We start from the raw sequence: 14,490 nt of genomic DNA on the forward strand, positions 1-14,490 counted from the left end.
GAAAATTTAGTGCATGTAATGTTTTTTCTCCCGTCACAAATAATGTCCGTTATTCATAACTGGCTATAACGGGTGATAACGGATAATCAAAAAATCCCATAGACTTTAATGGGATTTTGTAACGGCTGTTTAACAGCCATTTTTAAGGGTTTTCTTAATGGGACATTATAATGGGTCTTTAAAACAGAGCAACATATAGTGTGAAAGGAGCCTAAGTGAGCCAGATAAGAACTAGTAAGGGGATTGAAGTGAAGTGTGTGTGTGTGTATATGTGTTCGTGTATTGGTATGATTGAGTGTGTATGTGAGTGTGTGTATGCAGTTGGCCTGACCTATGTAGGACCTGCCCCACAGCTCAGGATCAAACCAATAAGCTGCACTGAGCCTGCTGCAGGACAGTCAAGGTAAAGGAGCAGTTATTTCGTTTACAAATAAGGCAGCTAAGGGTCGATCTAATAACTAATATATATATATATATATATATATATATATATATATATATATATATACTCTTTATCAAAGGGCAGTACAGAGATCTCTCCTATGGTCTATTTATACCCAGGACTGCACCTATAACACCTCTAAATCTAAAGGAAAGTAGGTTTCTACACCAGTGATGAAAGGGGTTCCTTTGTCCATGGTATGAGACAATTGGCATCAGCCTCATAAGTAGAGATGAGCGAAGTTACAGTAATTCAATTCGTCACAAACTTCTCGGCTCAGCAGTTGCTGACTTTAGCCTGCATAAATTAGTTCAGCTTTCAGGTGGTCCGGTGGGCTGGAAAAGGTGGATACAGTCCTAGGAGAGAGTGGCTATCTTTTTGTGAACTGGCTATTTCCTGTTGAAGTTTCCTTCTTCAACTACAGATCCCATAGTTCCTTGTTTGTAAGTGTGAGGTCACTTTCCTCCCTCCCACACATCAGCCACCCCACCCGTTGAAACACAAATGAGCTGCATTTCATGCAAATGGCCAGTGTTTTCTAAACAGGGTGTCTCCAGCTGTTGCAAAAATACAATTAGTTGCAGAATGATCTCTCCCCCACCCAGTAGTCGCTCCACCCATTGAAGCAAACACAGGCTTCCTCTGAACACCTGACTAGTGATGCAATATCTTGGCCACGCTGCAACCTGCGAAAACCTGAGACAACAATAATTTTGTATGCTCGTAAAAATATTTGGGGCAGAACTCACAGAAGAATTGAGAGACCACCATGAAACACAGACACTGGGGGGAATATTCAAGAATTTCTTAGGGCTCTTTATTTTTCTCCTCAAAGAGTGTTAACGGTGCCTCATTTTCAAAAGTAAGTTTGGGCTTTTGAAAGTTTGGGGCAAATAGTACAAAAAAGCTAATTATTTAACACCAAGTATACTTGGTATTAGGTGATACACATTGAGCACTAGAAAGTGGTGCTAAACCTTTGAAAAAGCCTAACTATGCCCTAACCACACCCCTTTAAAAAAATTGGCTAACAGGGTGCTAAATCAGGTGCTAAATATCTGAATATGTGGTGCTAGTAGTGTGCGACACATTTTAAGCAAATTTGGCGCAGCTAGAGCAAAAGAGTGGCACTAATTTCTTTGAATACCCCCCCCCCCCCCCCACTATATTATGAAGAACACTAACTTTACAGCCCCTGTAACATAGTAAAAATAAAAATAAAAAAATCCTTGAAAACCCCTTTAGGAGGACTGGTAATAATAGAAAGTCTATATATAAACCTAAAGTAATATATATTAGAGACAAAGAATGATGTCCAACGCAAACTTCCGTTCCAACGTATAGTTCATCTAAACAGGATTCTAAAAATAGAGATAATACAGGATCTGAAAATACTTTACCACAAGTTGCAAAAAAACTTACCATACTATTGCAAACAAACAGTAACAAACAGGGAAGAGGCATGCACAAAAGTACAGGCACAGGGACATAATGACTCAAGAGCCAAACGTACAAGTGTCAGGAGTCAGGAACTTGTCTTCTAGGGCCCTTAGGCTAGGTTTCCACAGAGGCTTTTTTCTGGCATTTTTTGGAAAACTTCCACTGCAGTTTTTGAGCCAAAGTCAGAAGTGGATCCAGTAAGAAGAAGAGGGGAATTCATCATTAGTGGTAGAAGCTTTTTCTTTTCTATTTGTAACAAAAAAAATTGCGCAGTGAGTTATTTTGTGTCTTTTTGTGCATCTTTTTTGATAGAGCAAAAACAAGTAGTCTATTTTTTTGTGTATTGTGGAATGCATTTTGCAGTGGATACTAATTTATCATTATTATCATGTATTTTTTCTTTTTTGGTTAGACGCATTTTTTTTGCGAAAATGTTTTTTTAACGCAAAAATACACCATCAAAAAGGGCACATAGGAAAGTGTTCTACCGAGAGAGCCGGACAATGCAGGAGCTGTCCCTCAACACTGCTAAACTACAACTACTCCCATCATGGGACAGTCACATGATGGGAATAGTTGTAGTACTGCAGCGCTGAGGGACGTACTTGCACATCCCCTGGCTGCGGGTCTCTTTTGGGACAGTTAGGACTACTAATCCCATCATGGACAGACTCTGTCCATGATGGGAGTTATAGTCCAGGGGCTGAGGTGCAGATCGCAGCAGGTCATTCTCCAGAGCTGCTGCGATTCACATTTATTAAGTTAACAAGCTGGCAGCACATGCGGCTTCACTGTGCTGCCCGCAGGCTCCTGTATACATCTATCATCATTCATAATCCCCGCTGCCGGGAGACGGGAGCTCTGGTTGGTGAATAGTAGAGAGGAGCGAACTTACAGTAAATTCGATTCGTCACGAACTTCTCGGCTCGGCAGTTTATGACCGGAGCACCTGAAAGCTGAACTAATTTATGCAGGGTAAGTCATCAACTGCCGAGCTGAGAAGTTCATAACAAATCCAATTTACTGTAAGTTTGCTCATCTCTAGTGAATAGCTATTCACCCATCAGAGCTCCTGTCTCCCAGCGGCGGGGATTATAAATGATGTGAGTTGTATACAGAAGCCGGCGGGGAGCGCAGTGGAGCCGCATGTTCTGCCGGCTTGTACAGTTAATAAATGCGGATCGTAGCGGGTCTCTGCGATATGCCCCTCAGCCCCTGGACTATAACTCCCATCATTGACAGAGTCTTTGGGAGCAGTTGTAGTACCGCAGCGCTGAGGGATGGCACTTGCCCTTTCCCAGGCTGCGGGACTTTCAGGACTACTACTCCCATCATGGACAGACTCCGTCCATGATGGGAGTTATAGTCCAGGGGCTGAGGGGCATATCGCAGCAGGTCATTCTCCAGAGACCCGCTGCAATTCGCATTTATTAACTGTACAAGCCGGCGGAATATGTAGCTCCACTGCGCTCCCCGTTGGCTCTTGTGTACAGCTCTCACAATTCATAATCCCCGCTGCCAGGAGATGGGAGCTCTGATTGAGGAATAGCTATATGACAGCAGTATACAGGAGCATATGCAGCCAGCTTGTTAACTTAATAAATGCGGATCTCAGCGGGTCTCAGCAGAATGACCTGCTGCGATCTGCCCCTCAGCCCCTGGACTATAACTCCCATCATGGACAGATTCTGTCCATGATGAGAGTAGTAGTCCTAACTGTCCAAAAATAGTCCCGCAGCTGGGGGATGTACAAGTGCCATCCCTCTGCGCTGCGGTACTACATCTACTCCCATCATGGGACAGACTCTGTCTGGGCTTTGGGGGTGTTTTTTTTTTTTTTATAAAAAATTTTTTTCCCAATGTGTCCTGTTTTTTATAATTTAATTTTCAGGCTTAGTAGTGGAAGCGGTCTTATAGAGGGAATCCATTACTAATCCGAGGCTTAGTGTTAGCCCCAAAAACAGCTAGTGCTAACCCCCAATTATTACCCCAGTACCCACCGCTACAGGGGTGCCGGGAAGAGCCAGAGCGTCAAAAATGGCACTCCTGGACCTAGGTGGTAACACGCTGGCATTATTTAGGCTGGGGAGGGCCAGTAATAATGGTCCTCGCCCACCCTGGTAATGTCAGGCTGTTACTGCTTGGTAGGTATCTGGGTGATACAGAAAATAGGGGGAACCCTATGTGTTTTTTTTTAAATAAATAAATAAAAAAACATGTGTGGTTCCCCCTATTTTCAGTATCAGCCAGATACCAACCAAGCAGCCAAAGCCTGATGTTACCAGGGTGGGCCAGGACCATTGTTACCTCCCCAGCTTAAATGATGCCAGCCTGTTACCGCCTAGGCCCAGACTTACTAATGAATTCTGTCTACAAGACGGCTTCCCCTACTAAACCTGAAAATTCTATTATAAAAAACACGACACATTGAAATTTTTTTTTTCAAAAACACTCCCCCACAGCCATTGTTAACCCTTTTATTGACAATGAAATCTGAATCAGTCCTCCGCATTCACTTAGCTGAAATGAGAAGAAAAGGAAAACAGAACAAAAAAAAATGTTAGTACATTTTTGGCGCTCTACCCTGGGGAGTGTGCCCATACTGCAGTGTGTTCCTAAACAGGGAGCCTCCAATTGTTGACGTCTGCCTACTGTATCCTGTATATACAGTCATCTATAGACAGCTGTATATACAGGATAGCACACAAAGACTTAACCCAGAACTGCTCAGTAGCAGTGTGGGTTAACAGTTTCCTTGCTGGGCTCCTGTATAGTATACATGGGTACACTATGCACCCCTGTATACTATACAGCCGGCAGAGGTAAGTAGTGATGCTCTGCACCTGTATGCTATACATCACTCCTTACCTCCTTACACTCCGTGGGCCAGGCGCTCTACATGGAGTGGTACCCTGAAGGCAGTGAAAAAATTGCCACAGGGTACAAAAATGACTGTTTCCACAAAAACGCAAGAAAACCTGACAAAATGCAGGAAAAAGGTGTGACAGTTTTTCTGGCGTTTTTGCTGGTGGACGAAAAACCTTAATGGAATCAGAGCCTCAAAGCAATAGAACAAAATCCCTGTGTCTACTTACCCTGTGAGGTGCAGTTCAGGTGTACAAGTAGAACTGTGTGGAGATTTAGAACTCTGCACAAAATGTATCATGTGCCTTGCACAAGTGTGGTAAATTTGGTGCAATTGCACCAAATTTAGACCAACCAAAACACAGGTTAACACATGAACTGCAGCTTAAACAATGGGCCTTGGCTCAGCCCCCCTCTATATAAGGGGGTGGCCATTACAATTCTCTTTCTTTTGCTCTTCCATCATTTTACTGAGACCAGCAAACACCAGAGATCTCAGAGCTAGTGTTCAGTACCTGGAAGGCCTTAAATCTACAGTCATTCCAGTAAGTCAAGTCTATGTCTGCTGCCACTATCTACAGTCTAGTCAAGCCTCAAGTCAATTCTAAGTATAATTGGTCCCAGCAAGCTGCAAGTTCCTTCTGTGTTCCTGGCCACCTCTCTGGGATTCTGGCCTAGTTGTGAAGATAATAACACCTATCTGACCTCAGTAAAGCCTCCGTTAAACCATAACCTGGTTGTGGACTCTCATTTTCACTGCCTAGCTATTGGAATAGCGGAGATGCCGTTTGGGTGGTTTCGGTACCCAAAAACCACTCTGGCGTCACGAACATTTGGGGTTAATAACACCTTGCCCCTGGGGTTAATACCATCTTGCCCCATCCACCTACACCACTACACCCTGTGGTCCCGCCATCACCGTGGGTCACCACATAATCTTGCTATAAAAAGGAAGTTCTGATGAAGAAAGGTTTTCAGATGATGTAGTTGGATATTGTCAATGAGTATAAAAATATGGACAACAAACCATGCTAGCATTAGAAGACTTCTAAACACATTAATACCAATATTCATCATGTAAATAAAAATCCTTATTTTTATCTAATGTAATCTAGGCCTGAATGCATGGATAAATGTCCAGAATGTATTGAGAATGACATCTTCCTTTTGCGTCCACAATAGTCTTAACCCCTTAAGGACGCAGGACGTAAATGTACGTCCTGGTGAGGTGGTACTTAACGCACCAGGACGTACATTTACGTCCTGTGCATAACCGCGGGCATCGGAGCGATGCCCGTGTCATGCGCTGCTGATCCCGGCTGCTGATCGCAGCTAGGGACCCGCCGGCAATGGCCGACGCCCGCGATCTCGCGGGAGTCCGCCATTAACCCCTCAGGTGCCGGGATCAATACAGATCCCGGCATCTGCGGCAGTGCGCGATTTGAATGAATGATCGGATCGCCCGCAGCGCTGCTGCGGGGATCCGATCATTCATAACGCCGCACGGAGGTCCCCTCTCCTTCCTCCGTCCGGCTCCCGTCGTCTCCTGCTCTGGTCTGTGATCGAGCAGACCAGAGCAGAAGATCACCGAAAACACTGATCTATTCTATGTCCTATACACAGAACAGATCAGTATTAGCAATCATGGTATTGCTATGAATAGTCCCCTATGGGGACTATTCAAGTGTAAAAAAAAAATGTAAAAAAAATGTAAAAGTAAAAGTAAAAAAAAAGTGAAACATCCCCTCCCCCAATAAAAAAGTAAAATGTCCGTTTTTTCCTATTTTACCCCCAAAAAGCTTAAATTTTTTTTTACAGACATATTCAGTATCGCCGCGTGCGTAAATGTCCGAGATATTAAAATAAAATGTTAATGATCCCGTACGGTGAACGGCGTGAACGAAAAAAAAAAAAGTCCAAAATTCCTACTTTTTTAATACATTTTATTAAAAAAAATTATAAAAAATGTATTAAAAGTTTTTTATATGCAAATGTGGTATAAAAAAAAAAGTACAGATCATGGCGCAAAAAATGAGCCCCCATACCGCCGCTTATATGTAAAAATAAAAAAGTTAGAGGTCATCAAAATAAAGGGATTATAAAAGTACTAATTTGGTTAAAAAGTTTGTGATTTTTTTTAAGCGCAACAATAATATAAAAGTATGTAATAATGGGTATCATTTTAATCGTATTGACCCTCAGAATAAAGAACACACGTCATTTTTACCATAAATTGTACGGCGTGAAAACGAAACCTTCCAAAATTAGTAAAATTGCGTTTTTCGTTTTAATTTCCCCACAAAAATAGTGTTTTTTGGTTGCGCCATACATTTTATGATATAATGAGTGATGTCATTACAAAGGACAACTGGTCGCGCAAAAAACAATCCCTCATACTAGTCTGTGGATGAAAATATAAAAGAGTTATGATTTTTAGAAGGCGAGGAGGAAAAAATGAAAAAGTAAAAATTTTATTGTCTGAGTCCTTAAGGCCAAAATGGGCTGAGTCCTTAAGGGGTTAATATGCATCAGAATTTGCCTCAAAGAGGACATAAAGCACTCAAAGAGTTCAAATCCATCCTGCATTGACCTAGTGATTATGATGTCCGATAAAGGCACTTGGTTGCTGTGATGTATAAAAACAGCTTAAGGGTGCGTTCCCACAGGGCGTATACGCAGCATATTTCACGCTGCGCAAAATTTACGACAGCAGCAGGAAATACTCTGCGTATTCCTTGCTCACTATACACACATGGCTTTCCGGCAGCAGCCCTATGTGTGTAGTGAGTTTTGGAGGCGGAGCCGCTCGTCACAGACATGCCGGCACACGGCCCCGCCTCCAAAACTCACTGCACACATAGGGCTGCCGCCGGAAAGCCCTGTGTGTATAGTGAACAAGGAATACGCAGCGTATTTCCCGCTGCTGCCGTAAATTTTGCGCAGCGTGAAATACGCTGCGCATACGCCCTGTGGGAACGCACCCCTAATGAGCAAATAAAACAATTTCTAGGTGATACCACTACATACACTAAATAAAATAGTAAGGCTAGGTCTCCACACAGGTTCTTTTTTCTGGCGTTTTTTTTTTTTTTAAACTACCACTGCAGTTTTTGAGCCAAAGTCAAAAGTGGATCCAATAGAAATAAGTACATTTTTGCCGAGATTATTGCAGATTATGGTGCAGATTTTGCAAAAAAAACACACACAATGATTTTACACCCCCTAATGGCCATATACAGAGCCATATGAGGGTACAATTACAATGATAGCAATTTTATTTAGCATTTGTTTTATTTTTAGTTTTCTACTTAATAAAAATAATAAATATGCTTAAAATTGCCATATTCAGACACCTATTACTCTTTTTATTTTTCGGTCTGTGAGGCTGTTTAAGGGCTCATTTTTTCCGCCATGATCTTTAGTTATAATTTACACAACTTTTTCATACATGTGACTCTTTGATCACTTTTTATTTAAAGTTTTTCAGATATGGTATGGAATTTTTGTGATTAATCATTCAGAATCAGGAATATGATCATTTAATAGTTTACAAAATTCTCCATGCAGTGATGGCAAATATATATTTTTTGTGGCCTGAGGACCCCTTGACAGTCCATTTCCAAAAATTTTACCCCCCCCCCATATTAGTGATACATTTGTAATTACCGTATTTACTCAAGTAGAAGCCTACCCGAAAATAAGCAGAGGCACCTAATTTTACTCCAAAAAAAAAGGGAAAACTTGCCTGGGGTGGGAAATGCAGTAGCTACTGGTAAATTTCACACATACAGAACCCCCATATACACAGCCCCCATATACACACACATAAACAGCCCCCATATATTGTATACACAGCCCCACATAAACACATACACAGCCCCTATAAGGAAATACCATTAAAGGATAACTCCCGCTGTAACTAAAAAAAAGATAAACTGCCCGGGCTGCCATAAAATAAAACAATAAAGGGGACTCGCCTGCTTTTACTCCCCCGATGTCCCGTAAATGGCTCCGTTCCTCCGCCGGCATCTCCTTCCTGCTTCTGCCATGGCTCGGTGCATCACGCTGCCGGTCAGCAAATTGATGGCCGAAGCGATGTCCCGCCTAGGCCGCCGATAGGCTGAGCGGCAGTGTGATGCACTGAGCCTAGGTGACCGATGTCGTGGCTCAGTATGTTATATATGTATGTTATATAATGTTGTAATTAGAGCGCAGTTACAGTACATAAAAGTGACTTACAGGTGATGTCTCCTCTGATCGGAATTGTTCTTTTTTCCTTTTCTTCACTATATGGCCTATACCATCATTAAAAGGGTACTCCACTGCCTCAGCGTTTGCAACATTTTGTTTCAAATTCTAAGTGCAGGCGCCAGGGCTTGGGATGTCACCTCAATACAAGTCTATGGGAGGGGGCGTGACGGCCGCCATGCTCCTCCCATAGACTTGCATTGAGGGGGCATGGCCGTGATGTCATGAGTCCTGGCGCCCGCAAAATGTGTCGAACGCTGAGGCAGTGGAGTATCCCTTTAAGATTTTACCCAGCCAAGACTTGTCTCTATAGAGCCTACAGACAAACCTTCTAGGCTAGAAACTCCCCATGTGTATTTACACACAAATTAATAGTGCTCTCTTTGTGCCCCAATACAGTAGTAAGCCCCCTCTGTGCCCCTAAATAGCCGTAGGCCCCCTTTTTACCCCCATATAGTTGTAGGACCCCTCTTTGCCATCATAAAAGTGTAGGCCCCCATACTACCCCATTTTAGTGCTCCAGTGCTCTTCCAGCCCTGGGGCCTACTGCTATGCCCCATAGCAGTAGGTCTCCGGTCTAAACCATCAAAGCTGACACTGTAGTTACTGTCCACAGCAGCCCAGTGCCAGTGGTGCCCTGTGCCAATTTTAAATCAGCCAGAATGGGCCGCAGCTACTTTAGAAGCAGTGGATGCGGCCCCCATTACAGATGGAATTAAAGTTCTTGTGGGAGCTGATCATCAGTTTCTTGTGACCAAGACTTGATATATATACTGTACATATCCACCTGGGACTGGCCTGGTCACTCAAAGCCCCCTTCTAGGATATCATTTATTTTGTAATAAGGAACTTGTCACGCTTTTAAGGTCTTCATGCTACCTGTGGTTAGGAAAGCAGGAAACCGATGACTGGTTCCCTTTAAATTCCAGATTTAATATTGAAACACTAATCACTAAATTGGGTAGATTTATCAAAACTCCTGCAAATTAAAAGCAGAGGAGTCTGAGGGATTAATTTGTCCTATCACCGGTTATACATATGATATTGATACTAATATGTTTCCCACTTGTGACCTCCTATAATCATAAGTATGGGGAAAGTCAAATACCATATGTCCATCTATAACAATCCCTTACATGTATTCCACTGCATCATCGTCTGGTGTACTTGCTGAATCATCCAAGTTCTTGCTAAGTATTGTAAGTCTTAGTAGATTCAAACTGAGTAGATTGTTTTACTGAAGTGAATGTTATAGGAGAAAATGTAATTCAGACCAGGAGACTGTATAGATTTTTCTCTTACTTTCATCCCAATGAAATAAGATTGGATATTAGAGGCAGTTTCTCTCAATATTAGTAGATGACTACAGAGGTGGACTGACAACACTCAGGGCCCCTGGACCGAAATAATAAGTAAGGGCCCCCTGCACTGCTCTGTCGCTGCTCACACTTCTGCCTTTATCTGCCTTTATTCCAACCAAATCCCTCCACCACCCCTACACACAAAATACATTTTTTTTTATATATGAGAAACACTTTAAGGTAGGTAAAATATTTTTCCATGACCAATATATATATATATATATATATATATATATATATATATATATATATATATCTACATACATACACACACCACCATACAATAACTGGATGAATAAAACCACTATACACAGACCAGTATACTATACAGGATCTGTATACAATATAAGTGATTATATACAGGACAATATAGCGGTAGATACCAGCTGTACAGAGATCTGTATCCAATATAAGTGATTATTTTCAGGACCATATGGTGGTAGATATCAGCTGTACACAGGACGTGTATACCATATAAGTGATTACAGTTGCATCAAGGGACTCACAATTACGTATTTTCTGATCGGCGGTGTGCTCTTTCCTTTTCTTCTCCATCCGGATCAGACCGCCATGTCTTAACATCTGCAGAACAAACATGTTAGACTCTGCATTTTTCCAGTACCCTTCCCTCCTCTACACAATCTTCCCATCTATAGGCCCACAAACTGTAATCATGTCCTCCTTTGTGTCCTGCACAGTAAAAGGGCAGGTAGGTAGGTAGCCAGCCAGGTAACTAGGCAGATAGATCAAGAAGCCAGATATGTAGGTAGGTGACTAGCCAGGTAAGTAGGTAGGTTGCTAGCTAGGTAGTTAGGCATTCATGTATGAAGGCCAGGTATGTACATAGTTAGGTAGCCAGGTATGTAGGTGGTTAGATAGCCAGGTATGTAGGTAAGTATATAGGCATCCAGTTATAAAGTTAGGTAGCCAGGTAGTCAGTGAAGTAGGTAGCCAGCACCCCCCTCCACCCAGTGGCAGATCCAGAGTCTAGTCTCAGGAGGGGCACTATCAGACTATTTTGTGTTAGCGGACAGAAAATAAGGTGTTGCTTATGGAAGTTACAGGTAGGTGATGTCCACAGGAGGTAGTGTCCCCTAGTAGATCATGCCCCCAGGTAGTTAATATCCCTCAGGTAGTTAGTCATGCCCCCTGTAGGTAAATACCCCAGACAGCTGCCACTGTATGAAAAACCCCTATGTAGATAGGTGTGGGTGTAGGCAGCAGAGTTCCCCCACAGTGGGTGTAGGCAGCAGAGTTCCCCCTTAGTAGGAATAGGCAGCAGAGTTCCCCCATTAGGAGTAGGCATCAGAGTTCCCCCCATTAGGTGTAGGCAGCAGAGTTCCCCCATTGGGTGTGGGCAGCAGAGTTCCCCCCAGTAGGTGTAGAAAGCAGAGTTTTCCACCCTCCCCCCCCCCCCCCACCGTGTAGGTGTAGGCGGCAGAGTTTTTCCCTCTACCCCTTCCCAGGTAAAAAATAAATAAAAATGATGCTAACCTGATGTCCCATGCAGCAATCTCCTCCTCCGGAGCACAGCAGGGGCCCGTGTCTTCCTTCTTCCTGGTCGAGTAGAAGCCACAGTTGGAGTAAAACGGTCGTTGACCTGTCTCCCCAGTCTCTGCTCCCGATGTCTGTGAACCCCTTTGTCTGAAATAAAGAAGTACCTTTTATACCAGTGCATCGAGTGCCGTGAGCATCTTTTCTACGTGCTTGTACATATAAAATAAATCCTGTCTGTCCAGCTATAACAACATAGAAATCTTTCCTATCTATACAGGTGGTTAATACCAGCCACCCAACAAAACATTAATCAACAATGGGTTAATTACACTACAAAAAAGTCTCTTTTTAGGGCTGCACACCTCGGGACCTCAACTCTTATCAGAGGTGCAAATTCCTTACAGACTTACTTGCTGACTGACTCTCACCTAGTTTTAAAACCCAGGATTGAGCTGTCTTCGGCACTTGTGCTGATCTGGGTTAGCCTGAAAATCTGGGTTCTAATGTTCCTTCTGTTTGCATAAATGGAGAGGAGCACTTCTGCACAGCTGCCACTGTATTATATCCCCCTGCTCTGTGACTTTTGTCTTTTTCGCCCTTATAATAAGATCCAGTTGTCCTCCATCATTTATTAAGGCATCCCAAACAAAGCAGTTTCTATACCCCCTCTACTCCCTTAGACCATCATGGATGTTTTAGTTAGTATGAAATATTTTTTCCTATTTTCTGTTATCTTATACCATGGTGTGTCCTAAAGTCTGGTGTATCTTATAGTCCAGCCCTGGCTGCTTTTTATTGTGCCAATACGACAATTCATTGACAATTCACTGAATTTCCTGTTCCAGTCAACGCTGTAAGGATAACATACTTCAAATCTTCAGCCTTAAGAAAATTTTTCGTTTTAGTTGAAGGATCCGTTTGCGTACACAAGTCTCTTCAGTGACCTACTTCTGTGCCCATAAATGTACAGTTTTAATGAATACTTTTTAGATACCAACTGTTGCCAACTCTTGACAACATTATGTGCAGTGTTTTGGGTGTTTATGCAGTAAACTTGTTCAGTATCCCAAATAACTTATAACTGCATGTCAATGCAATAAAAAGCAACAAATACATTTGTGGTGGCGGGGAGTGTGGTGCAGGGCAGATGGCATTAACCCCTTGTATTTGTGACACAAGGGCATGGTTTAGCCTAAAACCACCCGAAGGTTTACCGCTGGATCCTGGGTTAGGCACGGGGGCAAAAAAGACTCCAACGCCAAGTTACGGACAACGGTAGCTTTACTGAGGTTAGACAGTTGGTAAAATCTATACAGTTCATCCTGGGCCAAATAAGGTGACCAGGGACACAGAGACCTTAGGGGCTTGCTGGGACTTGTAGTAGGACTGGAAAATTGAATGCAGACCATGCTGATTGACAGATGACAGGGACTGACTTGACTTTACTCATAAAGCTGTGACTTACTTGACTTGATGGAGGCTGCAGGACTTGACTTTGAGGTCTCCAAAACTATGGACACACACACAATAGGCACGACTGCACTGGACCTCAGCTTAGCAGAAGAGCAGAGCTCAAAGAGAGAGACGCTAGATCCACCCAGGGCTTATATGGGGGAGACTAGCAGGAAGCCCATAGGTCACTCTTGGGATCACCTGGTCACTGGTGCCTCCTGGGTAACAATCACATGACATATCACATGGTATAACTTTTAAAGCAACATTACATTTTATAACACTTTACTTGGTAAAACATATTTACAATGGGGAAACAGGTTCAGGGGGCCTTGGGGACACTGAAGGAGGCTGCCTGACAGGACAGTAGGAGCACGGGGTAAGACATCCCATACTGGACCACCACACATCATTGAAACAGAGCTAAAAATATACAGTGATCCCTGAAGTTACAAATTTGTTCCAGAAAAACTACAGTAAGTTGAAACTATTGTAATTTGATGCACTAACTAAATAGTTAGTGTCTCAAATGTCTTCCCAAAATGACATCATGAAATTGAAGACATTACCTTCTTCAGGTTCCTGTGTGGTACAAAGTGTACCAGAAAAATAGAATTGTACCAATCTTACCTGGTGTACACACCATTCACTCATCCTGGAACTATACAGTTTATGTAGTACCATAATGTAGAGGGGTGTTACTAGAGAACCATTCAATGCATGCACTTCATGGGTTTTACAAAAAAAAACAAAAAAACATAATTGGTCGCGCCTCGATAGATCTCACAGTCAATCATATATGCTACACATAGGTAGTGAGTATGGCACTGTATATTTAGAAGAAGCAAAGGACTTTTCTAACATGACGAGATGTCAGGCCTATTTTGAAAAACATATAAAAGTCTAAATTATTTAATAATTCAGACACATTTAAAATCCATCACAAGCAGGGTTTGCGATATAGTACATAGAATAATACAGCTTTCATAAATAATAAAAACCAATGTGTTTTAGACCTGAGGGTTTTTAAAGAGAACCTGTCACCATAAAAATGTTATATAAGCAATTGGCATCATGTTATAGAGCAGGAGGAGCTGAGCAGACTGATGTATATCATTGTGGGAAAAGCTTTAGCATAACTTGTAGCTTATTAATTGAAACTAGAGATGAGCGAATCGAATCTGA

At 42.5% G+C, this 14,490-nt stretch overlaps 1 long non-coding RNA gene across 1 annotated transcript; it reads right to left on the bottom strand.

The window, feature by feature from the left end:
* Positions 1-1,260: 1,260 nt before the first annotated feature.
* On the bottom strand, positions 1,261-13,508 carry LOC130308720 (uncharacterized). Its single transcript, XR_008857662.1, has 3 exons — positions 13,319-13,508; positions 11,851-12,000; positions 1,261-2,128 (listed from the first exon to the last, which is right to left on the bottom strand). It is a non-coding gene; the product is annotated as an uncharacterized LOC130308720 (long non-coding RNA).
* Between the last annotated feature and the right edge of the window lie 982 nt (positions 13,509-14,490).

Source organism: Hyla sarda, chromosome 1 (genome assembly GCF_029499605.1).
Source record: "Hyla sarda isolate aHylSar1 chromosome 1, aHylSar1.hap1, whole genome shotgun sequence".
Lineage (NCBI taxonomy): Eukaryota > Metazoa > Chordata > Amphibia > Anura > Hylidae > Hyla > Hyla sarda.